This window comes from Pongo pygmaeus, chromosome 4 (assembly GCF_028885625.2).
Source record: "Pongo pygmaeus isolate AG05252 chromosome 4, NHGRI_mPonPyg2-v2.0_pri, whole genome shotgun sequence".
Classification (NCBI taxonomy): Eukaryota; Metazoa; Chordata; class Mammalia; order Primates; family Hominidae; genus Pongo; species Pongo pygmaeus.
In genome coordinates this window covers 8028350-8040297 of record NC_072377.2, presented here as the reverse complement: position 1 = coordinate 8040297, position 11948 = coordinate 8028350, and positions in this window count along the sequence as shown.

Genomic DNA, 11948 nt, shown 5'->3' with positions numbered 1-11948 from the left:
CACACCCTAGAGGAAGGAATGCTGCACAGAGAGGCCAAGAAGAATCCAGACAGGCCTTGCTGTGCTTTCCTACTTGGTCTATTAGTAGTAGATCATACCCTCTTTGGCCAATCACATCTCTACACAGTTGTAAATCTTCAATCATGCCTCTTCCATGAAGTCTCCATTAACAGCCAAGAGGAGAGGGTACAAAGAGCTTCTGGGCAGCTGAGCTTTTGGAGACTTGCTGAAAGGTGAATAAGAACTCTTCCACAGGGCAGGAGTGTGGTGCACCCCAGTTCCTTGGAAACAGAAGCTCCTGTGCTCCAATGTCCTTCCAGACATTGCCGTATGTTTTTCTTCATCTGGTTGTTTACTTTTATTTTTTAAAATATCCTTTACAATAAGCCAGTAAATTAAGTAAGTGTTTCCCCAAGATTAGTCACTCACTTTAGCAAATTGTGTCTAAAGAGGGTTCATGGGAACCCCTACTCGAAGCATTTGACAAAATTCAATATCCATTTATGACTTAAAAACTCTCAACTACTTAGTAATAGAAGGAATGTACTTCAAAACAATAAAGGAAATGTGACAAACTCACAACCAACAACATCATACTCAGTGGGAAAAAGTTAAAAGGTTCCTCTAATATCAGAAACAAGACAAGGACGCCCACTCTTGCCATTCTTATTCAACACATTTCTGGAAGACCTAGCCAGTAAAATTAAGCACAAGAAACAAATAAAGGCATCCAAATTGAAAATAAACAAGTCAAATTTTCCCTGTTTACAGATGACATGATCATATACATAGAAAAACCTAAAGACTTCACCAAGAACTGTTAGAACTGATAAACAAACTTAGTAAATTAACAGGATTAAAAATCAGCATACAAAAATGAGTACCACTTCTACACACTAACAAAGAACTACCTGACAAAAAATCAAACATTCCTATTTACAATATTACCAAAAACATAAAATACTTAGGAATAAATTTAACCAAGGAGGTGGAAGACTTGTATGCCAAAAACTATAAAATATTGATAACATAAATTGTAGAAGACACCAATAAATGGAAAAATATCCCAGGTTCATATATTGGAAAAATTAATATGCTTAAAATGTTCATACTACCCAAAGCACTCTACAGATTCAATGTAATCTCTATCAAAATCCCAATAATATTTTTATATAAATAAGAAGAGAATCCTAAAATTTATATGGAAACACAAAAGACCCCAGATAGCCAAAAACATCTCGAACAAAAAGGAACGAAGCTGGAGACAACATACTACCTAACTTCAAAATATACGACAAAGCTATAGTAATCAAACAGCACGGTACTGGCATAAAAGCAGACAGATAGACCAATTGATAGACTGAAGAATCCAGAAATAAATCCATGCATTTAAGGTCAATTGATATTCAACAAAGGTACCAAGAACACACAGTGGGTAAAGGACAGTCTCTTCAATAAATGATGTTGGAAAAACTGGATACCCACAGGCAGAAGAAGGAATTTGGACATCATATACAAAAATCAACTCAAAATGGACTGTAGACTTAAACATAAGATGTGAAACTGTAAAATTACTAGGAGAAATCATAGGAGAAAAGCTCTATGACACTGGTCTAAGCAATTAATTTTTAAATAGGACTCTAAAGGAACCAGCAGCAAAAGCAAAAATGAACAAATGAAATTATAACAAATTGAAAAGCCTCTGCACAGGAGTCAACAATCAACAGAGTGAACAGACAACCTACAAAATGGGAGAAAATATCTGCAAACCATACATCTGAAAAGCAGTTAATATCCAAAATATATAAGAAAATCAATAGCTAGTAAACAATCTATTTAAAAATGGGCAAAGGCCCTGAATAGACATTTATCAAAAGAAAACATATAAATGGCCAACAGATGTTTGAAAAAATGCTCAACGTTACTAATCATCAGGCAAATGCAAATTAAAACCACAATGAGCTATCACCTCACACCTGTTAGGATGGATATTGTCAAAAAGACAAAAGATAAGCATTGATAAGGATGTGGAGAAAAAGGAACCCTTGCACACTATTTGTGGGAATGTAAGTTAGTTCACCCATATTGAAAACAGTATGGAGGCGCCTCAAAAGATTAAAATTAGAACTCCCAAATGATCCAACAATTCCACTGCTGGCATACATCTAAAGGAAATGAAATCAGCATGTTCAAGAGATATCTGCACTCCCATGTTCACTGCAGCATTATTTGCAATAGCTAAGATATGAAATCAACTGGAGTATTCACCAGAGGATGAACGGATAAGAAAATGTAGCATATATACGCAAGGAAATGCCATTCAGACTTTACAAAGAAGGAAATCCTGTCCTCTCTGACAACGTGGATGAATCTGGAGGACATTATGTTAGATGAAATAAGCCAGGAACAAAAAGCCAAATACATGTTATCACTTACATGTGCATCCAAAATCATTGAACTCGTAGAAGCAGAGAGTAGAATGGTGTTTGCTAAGAGCTGGGGTGGGAAGTATGGGATGGGAGAGATGTTGGTTGAAGGACACAAAATTTCAGTTAGATAAGAAGAATAAGTTCAAGAAATCCAGTCTATAACATAAAGAATAAAGTTAATAACAATGTGTTCTTGAAAATCACTGAGAGAATTAAGTATTAAAAAACGGTAAGTGTGTGAGGTAACGCAAATGTTAACTAGGCCAATTTTGCCACTCCATAATGTATACATATGTCAAAACAAATCCTTCTTTCTCACATCCCTCACATCCAGTCCCTCAGCCAATCCTTTCTATATGACACCAAAATAGACCCAGAATGTGATCGTTCCTTACGACATCCACCTCAGGTCCATGATCCAAGCACTGTTGTGTTGAGAATAGCATCAAATAGCAGTAGCTTCCTGGCAGCTCTATGGCTCTTGCTGGCCTTGCACAGACCCCCTGCCACCTATTATCCACAGAATGGAGGGGCCCCTTTAAGATCTAAATCAGGCCCTGCCCCTCCTCCATCAGCTCCCATCACTCAGAGTAAAACCAGATCCTCCCCACCCCTGTGCCAGCTGACCTGGCCTGTCTGCTTTGGCCCATATCTCTTTCATGCTCTCTGTCCTTTATCCTTACCCTCTGTCCTAGGGAGGGCACTGGTCTCTGTTCTAGAACCCACCAGGCAGTTTCTATTCTTAGTTCTAGTGATGAGCTCAATTGTGTATGCCCCAAAATTCATACGTTGAAATCCTCACTATCTTAGAACATGACTGTATTTGAAGACAGGACCTCTAAAGAGGTAGAGTTAAAATGAAGCCTCCATTCAGTATTACTGGTGTCCTTATATAGAAGAGTGAATTTGGACACAGACATGCATAGAGGGAAGACTCTAGGAAGACAAAGGGAGAAGACACAGGGAGAAGATGGCATCTACAGGCCAAGGAGAGAGGCCTCAGAGCAAATGCCCTGTTGACACCCCTATCTTGAACTTCCAGCCTCCAGAATTATGAGAAAACAAATTCATGTTATTTAAGTACCCACTCTCTGATTTGCTGTGACAGCCTGAGCAGGTGTGTACAGGGCCTTAATCCCCCTATGTCCTTCAGGTCTTTGTTCAAAAATCACCTTCTCAGCCTGGCCATTCCTGAACATATTTTCCACCCCTCTACCTCTGAATTTTCATGATTGCTTGCCTCATTTGTGTTTACTTCAAACTTGGGCATTGACCCAGAATCTCCCTAGGGCCACCTGCAGATGTGATGGGAGTCTCTCATCATTTAGAACAACTTTGATGATATCTATGACTGATCTGTAACCTGCTGGGAGCCGACTTTTGTCCATATGAGTCACATAAATTACATCCCTTAATATCCTTATAAGGTGAGAACCCTGTTTGCTCTTGATTTACCAATGAAGAGAATGAGGATCATGGAGGTTAAATAGCTTGCCGAGGTTGTACAGTTTGTAAGAGGTAGAGTTTTTTCCTTATCCACTTTTCCCAAACTCCTGTTCTCTGGCTGTAACCATGCAACAACAACAGCACACTACCCTGTATCTCAGGGCCATGGCAGGTGTTGCCGCATAGGTCAAAGAAATCCACTGCACCTGCTCAGGGCATTCCCTGTCACTGTGAGAGTCAACTGTGTGCCAATTCACCAAAATGTTCACAACAAATCAGAAACAGAATGATTTAGAGCAATTTAACCATTTTTGAGATGGTAGAAATAACCTAATTGCTACATTTTTGTCATTAATTAATAAAATAGTTTAAATGAGGTGCTCTATATTGAACCAAATGATGCTGTTTGTGTTTACTAATTTACCCAGTATCTCAAGTCATCAGGATCTGCAAATACAGGACTAAATTAGCCTAGAAATATAATTGCTTCTGTCCTTGAAACGACCTTTGCAAAAATTATAACTGAGGAAATTATGACAGTGAAAGAGGTCAGACCTAACTGACTCCATCTTGCTTCTGACCTTTAAGCTGTCCTTGTTCATTCTTGGGCATCAGCCAAACTAACCTTGGGAAGGAATTTAGTTTATAGTTTGACTCTGAAAGAAAATTGATAATAGTCCTTTCCCAAAAAGACTCCCTTCTTGCCTGGGGATCAGTCTGCCTTTGTAGGGCAACCTGATTAGCTACAAGATTAGAAATTAAGAAGCACTGCTCTCCTCACAGCTGTCAGACAGGGACGTTTAAGTCTGCAGAGGTTACTGCTGTCTTTTTGTTTGTCTGTGCCCTGCCCCCAGAGGTGGAGCCTACAGAGGCAGGCAGGCCTCCTTGAGCTGTGGTGGGCTCCACCCAGTTCCAGCTTCCAGGCTGCTTTGTTTACCTAAGCGAGCCTGGGCAATGGCGGGCGCCCCTCCCCCAGCCTCACTGCCGACTTGCTGTTTGATCTCAGACTGCTGTGCTAGCAATCAGTGAGACTCCGTGGGCATAGGACCCTCTGAGCCAGGTGCGGGCTATACTCTCCTGGGGCACCGTTTCCTAAGCCCGTCGGAAAAGCACAGTATTCAGGTGGGAGTGGCCCGATTTTCCAGGTGCCATCTGTCACCCCTGGAAGGGGAACTCCCTGACCCCTTGCGCTTCCCTAGTGAGGCAATGCCTCGCCCGTGCTTCGGCTGGCGCACGGTGCACTCACCCACTGACCTGCGCCCACTGTCTGGCACTCCCTAGTGAGATGAACACGGTACCTCAGATGGAAATGCAGAAATCACCCGTCTTCTGCGTCGCTCGCACTGGGAGCTGTAGACCGGAGCTGTTCCTATTCGGCCATCTTGGCTTCTCCCAGCACGCAGCTGGAGATCTGAGAACGGGCTGACTGCCTCCTCAAGTGGGTCCCTGACCCCTGACCCCCGAGCAGCCTAACTGGGAGGCACCCCCCAGCAGGGGCAGACTGACACCTCACACGGCCGGCCAGGTACTCCAACAGACCTGCAGCTGAGGGTTCTGTCTGTTAGAAGGAAAACTAACAGAAAGGACATCCACACCAAAAACCCATCTGTACATCACCATCATCAAAGACCAAAAGTAGATAAAACCACAAAGATGGGGAAAAAACAGAGCAGAAAAACTGGAAACTCTAAAAACCAGAGTACCTCTCCTCCTCCAAAGGAACGCAGTTCCTCACCAGCAACGGAACAAAGCTGGACGGAGAATGACTTTGACGAGCTGAGAGAAGAAGGCTTCAGACAATCAAATTACTCCGAGCTACAGGAGGATATTCAAACCAAAGGCAAAGAAGTTGAAAACTTTGAAAAAAATTTAGAAGAATGTATAACTAGAATAACCAATACAGAGAAGTGCTTAAAGGAGCTGATGGAGCTGAAAACCAAGGCTCGAGAACTACGTGAAGAATGCAGAAGCCTCAGGAGCCGATGCGATCAAATGGAAGAAAGGGTATCAGCTCTGGAAGATGAAATGAATGAAATGAAGCGAGAAGGGAAGTTTAGAGAAAAAAGAATAAAAAGAAACGAGCAAAGCCTCCAAGAAATGTGGGACTATGTGAAAAGACCAAATCTACGTCTGATTGGTGTACCTGAAAGTGATGGGGAGAATGGAAACAAGTTGGAAAACACTCTGCAGGATATTATCCAGGAGAACTTCCCCAATCTAGCAAGGCAGGCCAACATTCAGATTCAGGAAATACAGAGAACGCCACAAAGATACTCCTCGAGAAGAGCAACTCCAAGACACATAATTGTCAGATTCACCAAAGTTGAAATGAAGGAAAAAATGTTAAGGGCAGCCAGAGAGAAAGGTCAGGTTACCATCAAAGGGAAGCCCATCAGACTAACAGCGGATCTCTCGGCAGAAACCCTACAAGCCAGAAGAGAGTGGGGGCCAATATTCAACATTCTTAAAGAAAAGAATTTTCAACCCAGAATTTCATATCCTGCCAAACTAAGCTTCATAAGTGAAGGAGAAATAAAATACTTTACAGACAAGCAAATGCTGAGAGATTTTGTCACCACCAGGCCTGCCCTAAAAGAGCTCCTGAAGGAAGCACTAAACATGGAAAGGCACAACCGGTAGCAGCCACTGCAAAATCATACCGAAATGTAAAGACCATCGAGACTAGGAAGAGACTGCATCAACTAACGAGCAAAATATCCAGCTAACATCATAATGACAGGATCAAATTCACACATAACAATATTAACTTTAAATGTAAATGGACTAAATGCTCCAATTAAAAGACACAGACTGGCAAATTGGATAAAGACTCAAGACCCATCAGTGTGCTGTATTCAGGAAACCCATCTCACGTGCAGAGACACACATAGGCTCAAAATAAAAGGATGGAGGAAGATCTACCAAGCAAATGGAAAACAAAAAAAGGCAGGGGTTGCAATCCTAGTCTCTGATAAAACAGACTTTAAACCAACAAAGATCAAAAGAGACAAAGAAGGCCATTACATAATGGTAAAGGGATTAATTCAACAAGAAGAGCTAACTATCCTAAATATATATGCACCCAATACAGGAGCACCCAGATTCATAAAGCAAGTCCTGAGTGACCTACAAAGAGACTTAGACTCCCACAAATTAATAATGGGAGACTTTAACACCCCACTGTCAACATTAGATAGATCAACGAGACAGAAAGTCAACAAGGATACCCAGGAATTGAACTCAGCTCTGCACCAAGCAGACCTAATAGACATCTACAGAACTCTCCACCCCAAATCAACAGAATATACATTTTTTTCAGCACCACACCACACCTATTCCAAAATTGACCATACACTTGGAAGTAAAGCTCTCCTCAATAAATGTAAAAGAACAGAAATTGTAACAAACTGTCTCTCAGATCACAGTGCAATCAAGCTAGAACTCAGGATTAAGAATCTCACTCAAAACCGCTCAACTACGTGGAAACTGAACAACCTGCTCCTGAATGACTACTGGGTACATAACAAAATGAAGGCAGAAATAAAGATGTTCTTTGAAACCAACGAGAACCAAGACACAACATACCAGAATCTCTGGGATGCATTCAAAGCAGTGTGTAGAGGGAAATTTATAGCACTAAATGCCCACAAGAGAAAGCAGGAAAGATCCAAAATTGACACCCTAACATCACAATTAAAAGAACTAGAAAAGCAAGAGCAAACACATTCAAAAGCTAGCAGAAGGCAAGAAATAACTAAAATCAGAGCAGAACTGAAGGAAATAGAGACACAAAAAACCCTTCAAAAAATCAATGAATCCAGGAGCTGGTTTTTTGAAAGGATCAACAAAATTGATAGACCGCTAGCAAGACTAATAAAGAAAAAAAGAGAGAAGAATCAAATAGATGCAATAAAAAATGATAAAGGGGATATCACCACCGATCCCACAGAAATACAAACTACCATCAGAGAATATTACAAACACCTCTATGCAAATAAACTAGAAAATCTAGAAGAAATGGATAAATTCCTCAACACATACACCCTCCCAAGACTAAACCAGGAAGAAGTTGAATCTCTGAATAGACCAATAAAAGGAGCTGAAATTGTGGCAATAATCAATAGCTTACCAACCAAAAAAAGTCCAGGACCAGATGGGTTCACAGCCAAATTCTACCAGAGGTACAAGGAGGAGCTGGTACCATTCCTTCTGAAACTATTCCAATCAATAGAAAAAGAGGGAATCCTCCCTAACTCATTTTATGAGGCCAGCATCATCCTGATACCAAAGCCTGGCAGAGACACAACAAAAAAAGAGAATTTTAGACCAATATCCTTGATGAACATTGATGCAAAAATCCTCAATAAAATACTGGCAAACAGAATCCAGCAGCACATCAAAAAGCTTATCCACCATGATCAGGTGGGCTTCATCCCTGGGATGCAAGGCTGGTTCAATATACACAAATCAATAAATGTAATCCAGCATATAAACAGAACCAAAGACAAAAACCACATGATTATCTCAATAGATGCAGAAAAGGCCTTTCACAAAACTCATCAACCTTCATGCTAAAAACTCTCAATAAATTAGGTATTGATGGGACGTATCTCAAAATAATAAGAGCTATCTATGACAAACCCACAGCCAATATCATACTGAATGGGCAAAAACTGGAAGCATTCCCTTTGAAAACTGGCACAAGACAGGGATGCCCTCTCTCACCACTTCTATTCAACGTAGTGTTGGAAGTTCTGGCCAGGGTAATTAGGCAGGAGAAGGAAATCAAGGGTATTCAATTAGGAAAAGAGGAAGTCAAATTGTCCCTGTTTGCAGATGACATGATAGTATATCTAGAAAACCCCATTGTCTCAGCCCAAAATCTCCTTAAGCTGATAAGCAACTTCAGCAAAGTCTCAGGATACAAAATCAATGTGCAAAAATCACAAGCATTCTTATACATCAATAACAGACAGACAGAGAGCCAAATCATGAGTGAACTCCCATTCACAATTGCTTCAAAGAGAATAAAATACCTAGGAATCCAACTTACAAGGGATGTGAAAGACCTCTTCAAGGAGAACTACAAACCACTGCTCAAGGAAATAAAAGAGGATACAAACAAATGGAAGAACATTCCATGCTCATGGGTAGGAAGAATCAATATCATGAAAATGGCCATCCTTCCCAAGGTAATTTACAGATTCAATGCCATCCCCATCAAGCTACCAATGACTTTCTTCACAGAATTGGAAAAAACTACTTTAAAGTTCATATGGAACCAAAAAAGAGCCCGCATCACCAAGTCAATCCTAAGCCAAAAGAACAAAGCTGGAGGCATCACACTACCTGACTTCAAACTGTACTACAAGGCTACAGTAACCAAAACAGCATGGTACTGGTACCAAAACAGAGATATAGATCAATGGAACAGAACAGAGCCCTCAGAAATAATGCCACATATCTACAAGTATCTGATCTTTGACAAACCTGACAAAAACAAGAAATGGGGAAAGGATTCCCTATTTAATAAATGGTGCTGGGAAAACTGGCTAGCCATATGTAGAAAGCTGAAACTGGATCCCTTCCTTACACCTTATACAAAAATTAATTCAAGATGGATTAAAGACTTAAATGTTAGACCTAAAACCATAAAAACCCTAGAAGAAAACCTAGGCATTACCATTCAGGACATAGGCATGGGCAAGGACTTCATGTCTAAAACAGCAAAAGCAATGGCAACAAAAGCCAAAATTGACAAATGGGATCTAATTAAACTCAAGAGCTTCTGCACAGCAAAAGAAACTACCATCAGAGTGAACAGGCAACCTACAAAATGGGAGAAAATTTTCGCAACCTACTCATCTGACAAAGGGCTAATATCCAGAATCTACAATGAACTCCAACAAATTTACAAGAAAAAAACAAACAACCCCATCAAAAAGTGGGCGAAGGACATGAACAGACACTTCTCAAAAGAAGACATTTATGCAGCCAAAAAACACATGAAAAAATGCTCACCATCACTGGCCATCAGAGAAATGCAAATCAAAACCACAATGAGATACCATCTCACACCAGTTAGAATGGCAATCATTAAAAAGTCAGGAAACAACAGGTGCTGGAGAGGATGTGGAGAAATAGGAACACTTTTACACTGTTGGTGGGATTGTAAACTAGTTCAACCCTTGTGGAAGTCAGTGTGGCGATTCCTCAGGGATCTAGAACTAGAAATTCCATTCGACCCAGCCATCCCATTACTGGGTATATACCCAAAGGACTATAAATCATGCTGCTATAAAGACACATGCACACGTATGTTTATTGCCGCATTATTCACAATAGCAAAGACTTGGAACCAACCCAAATGTCCAACAATGATAGACTGGATTAAGAAAATGTGGCACATATACACCATGGAATACTATGCAGCCATAAAAAATGATGAGTTCATGTCCTTTGTAGGGACATGGATGAAATTGGAAATCATCATTCTCAGTAAACTATCACAAGAACAAAAACCAAACACCGCATATTCTCACTCATAGGTGGGAATTGAACAATGAGAACACATGGACACAGGAAGGGGAACGTCACACTTCGGGGACTGTTGTGGGGTGGGGGGAGGGGGGAGGGATAGCATTGAGAGATATACCTAATGCTAGATGACGAGTTGGTGGGTGCAGCGCACCAGCATGGCACATGTATACATATGTAACTAACCTGCACATTGTGCACATGTACCATAAAACCTAAAGTATAATAATAATAATAATAATAATAAAAGAAAAAAAGAAAAAAAAAAAAGACTGCTAATATATAAAAATACAGCTGATTTTGTATGTTGATGTATGCTGCAACTTTTCTGAATTAATTTCTTAAATATAGTAGTTTTTATGGATTACTTATGGTATTCTATATATAAGATCATGTCACCTATGAATAAAGATAATTCTATTCTTTATTCCCCAAAAAAAAAAAAAAAAAAAAAAAAAAGATTAGAAATTAAGGTTTAGGGGCCATGCAGCCTCTGGCTGTAAGAGTCTGAACCTCCTGAGATTGCTCCTGGGATAACATCACTATTGTAAAGCCTAAGATCAGTGCTTCAGACATTTTGCAGACTTTGCACTCGACGGATCAGCTGACACCACCCAGGCCTGTAATTTGGCTCAATCTTTTCTGCAATCCCACCCAGGAACAGAAGACACCAAGAAAACCTCAATTCATCCACCTATGATTCCATCTCCAACCCGACCAATCAGCACTCCCCACTTACCGAGCCCCTACCCACCAAATTGTCTTTAAAAATGCGGATCCCGGAAGGCTCAGGGAGGCTGACTTGAGTAACAACAAAACTCCAGTCTCCCACACAGCGGGCTAAGCCTGAATCACTCTTCCTCCATTGCTATTCCCCTGTCTTGATCAATTGGCTCTGTCCAGGCAGTGGGCAAGGTGAACTCGTTGGATGGTTACAACCCTCTATATGTTTTTACTATGTATATGAAAAAAATGGCGAATACTTAATAAAAATTGCAGGCCAAGGCACGTGGTTTTGTTGGCATGTAGGACTACTCCGCACAAGGATTCAGAGCCTAGGATCATTTCAACTCACAGCACACCCATCCGCAGGGCTTCATCTTCATCTGCATCCAGCCACTGTAGGGGAAAGAGTGAAGAGGAAGGTCACACACAATGCTCAGAAGCCTTGGTGTCACTTCTCATGTCTCATGGCTGTGACTCCCTCACCAGGCAGCACAAGTCCAACAGCAAAGGAGGCTGGAAAATGCAGCTTAGCCTGGTGCCAGGACACCGTCCCATTTCCATGCAAGATGACGAGGAATTTCAATGGCTGCCTGGTAGGTTCTAACACAGAATTTCAGAGTTTCTAATTCTGAATTTAGAAACTCTAATTCAGAGCCAACTAATTTCAGAGTTTCACAGAACTATCCACCCAGTCATGAGTCATGACCAACTGGGACAGGCCTCTGGACAAGAGCCACAGGCCCAGGTAAGACAAAGCCTAAACCAGCAGAGCAGAACCGCACTCCCTGCAGGCAAGCTCACACCCCAGAG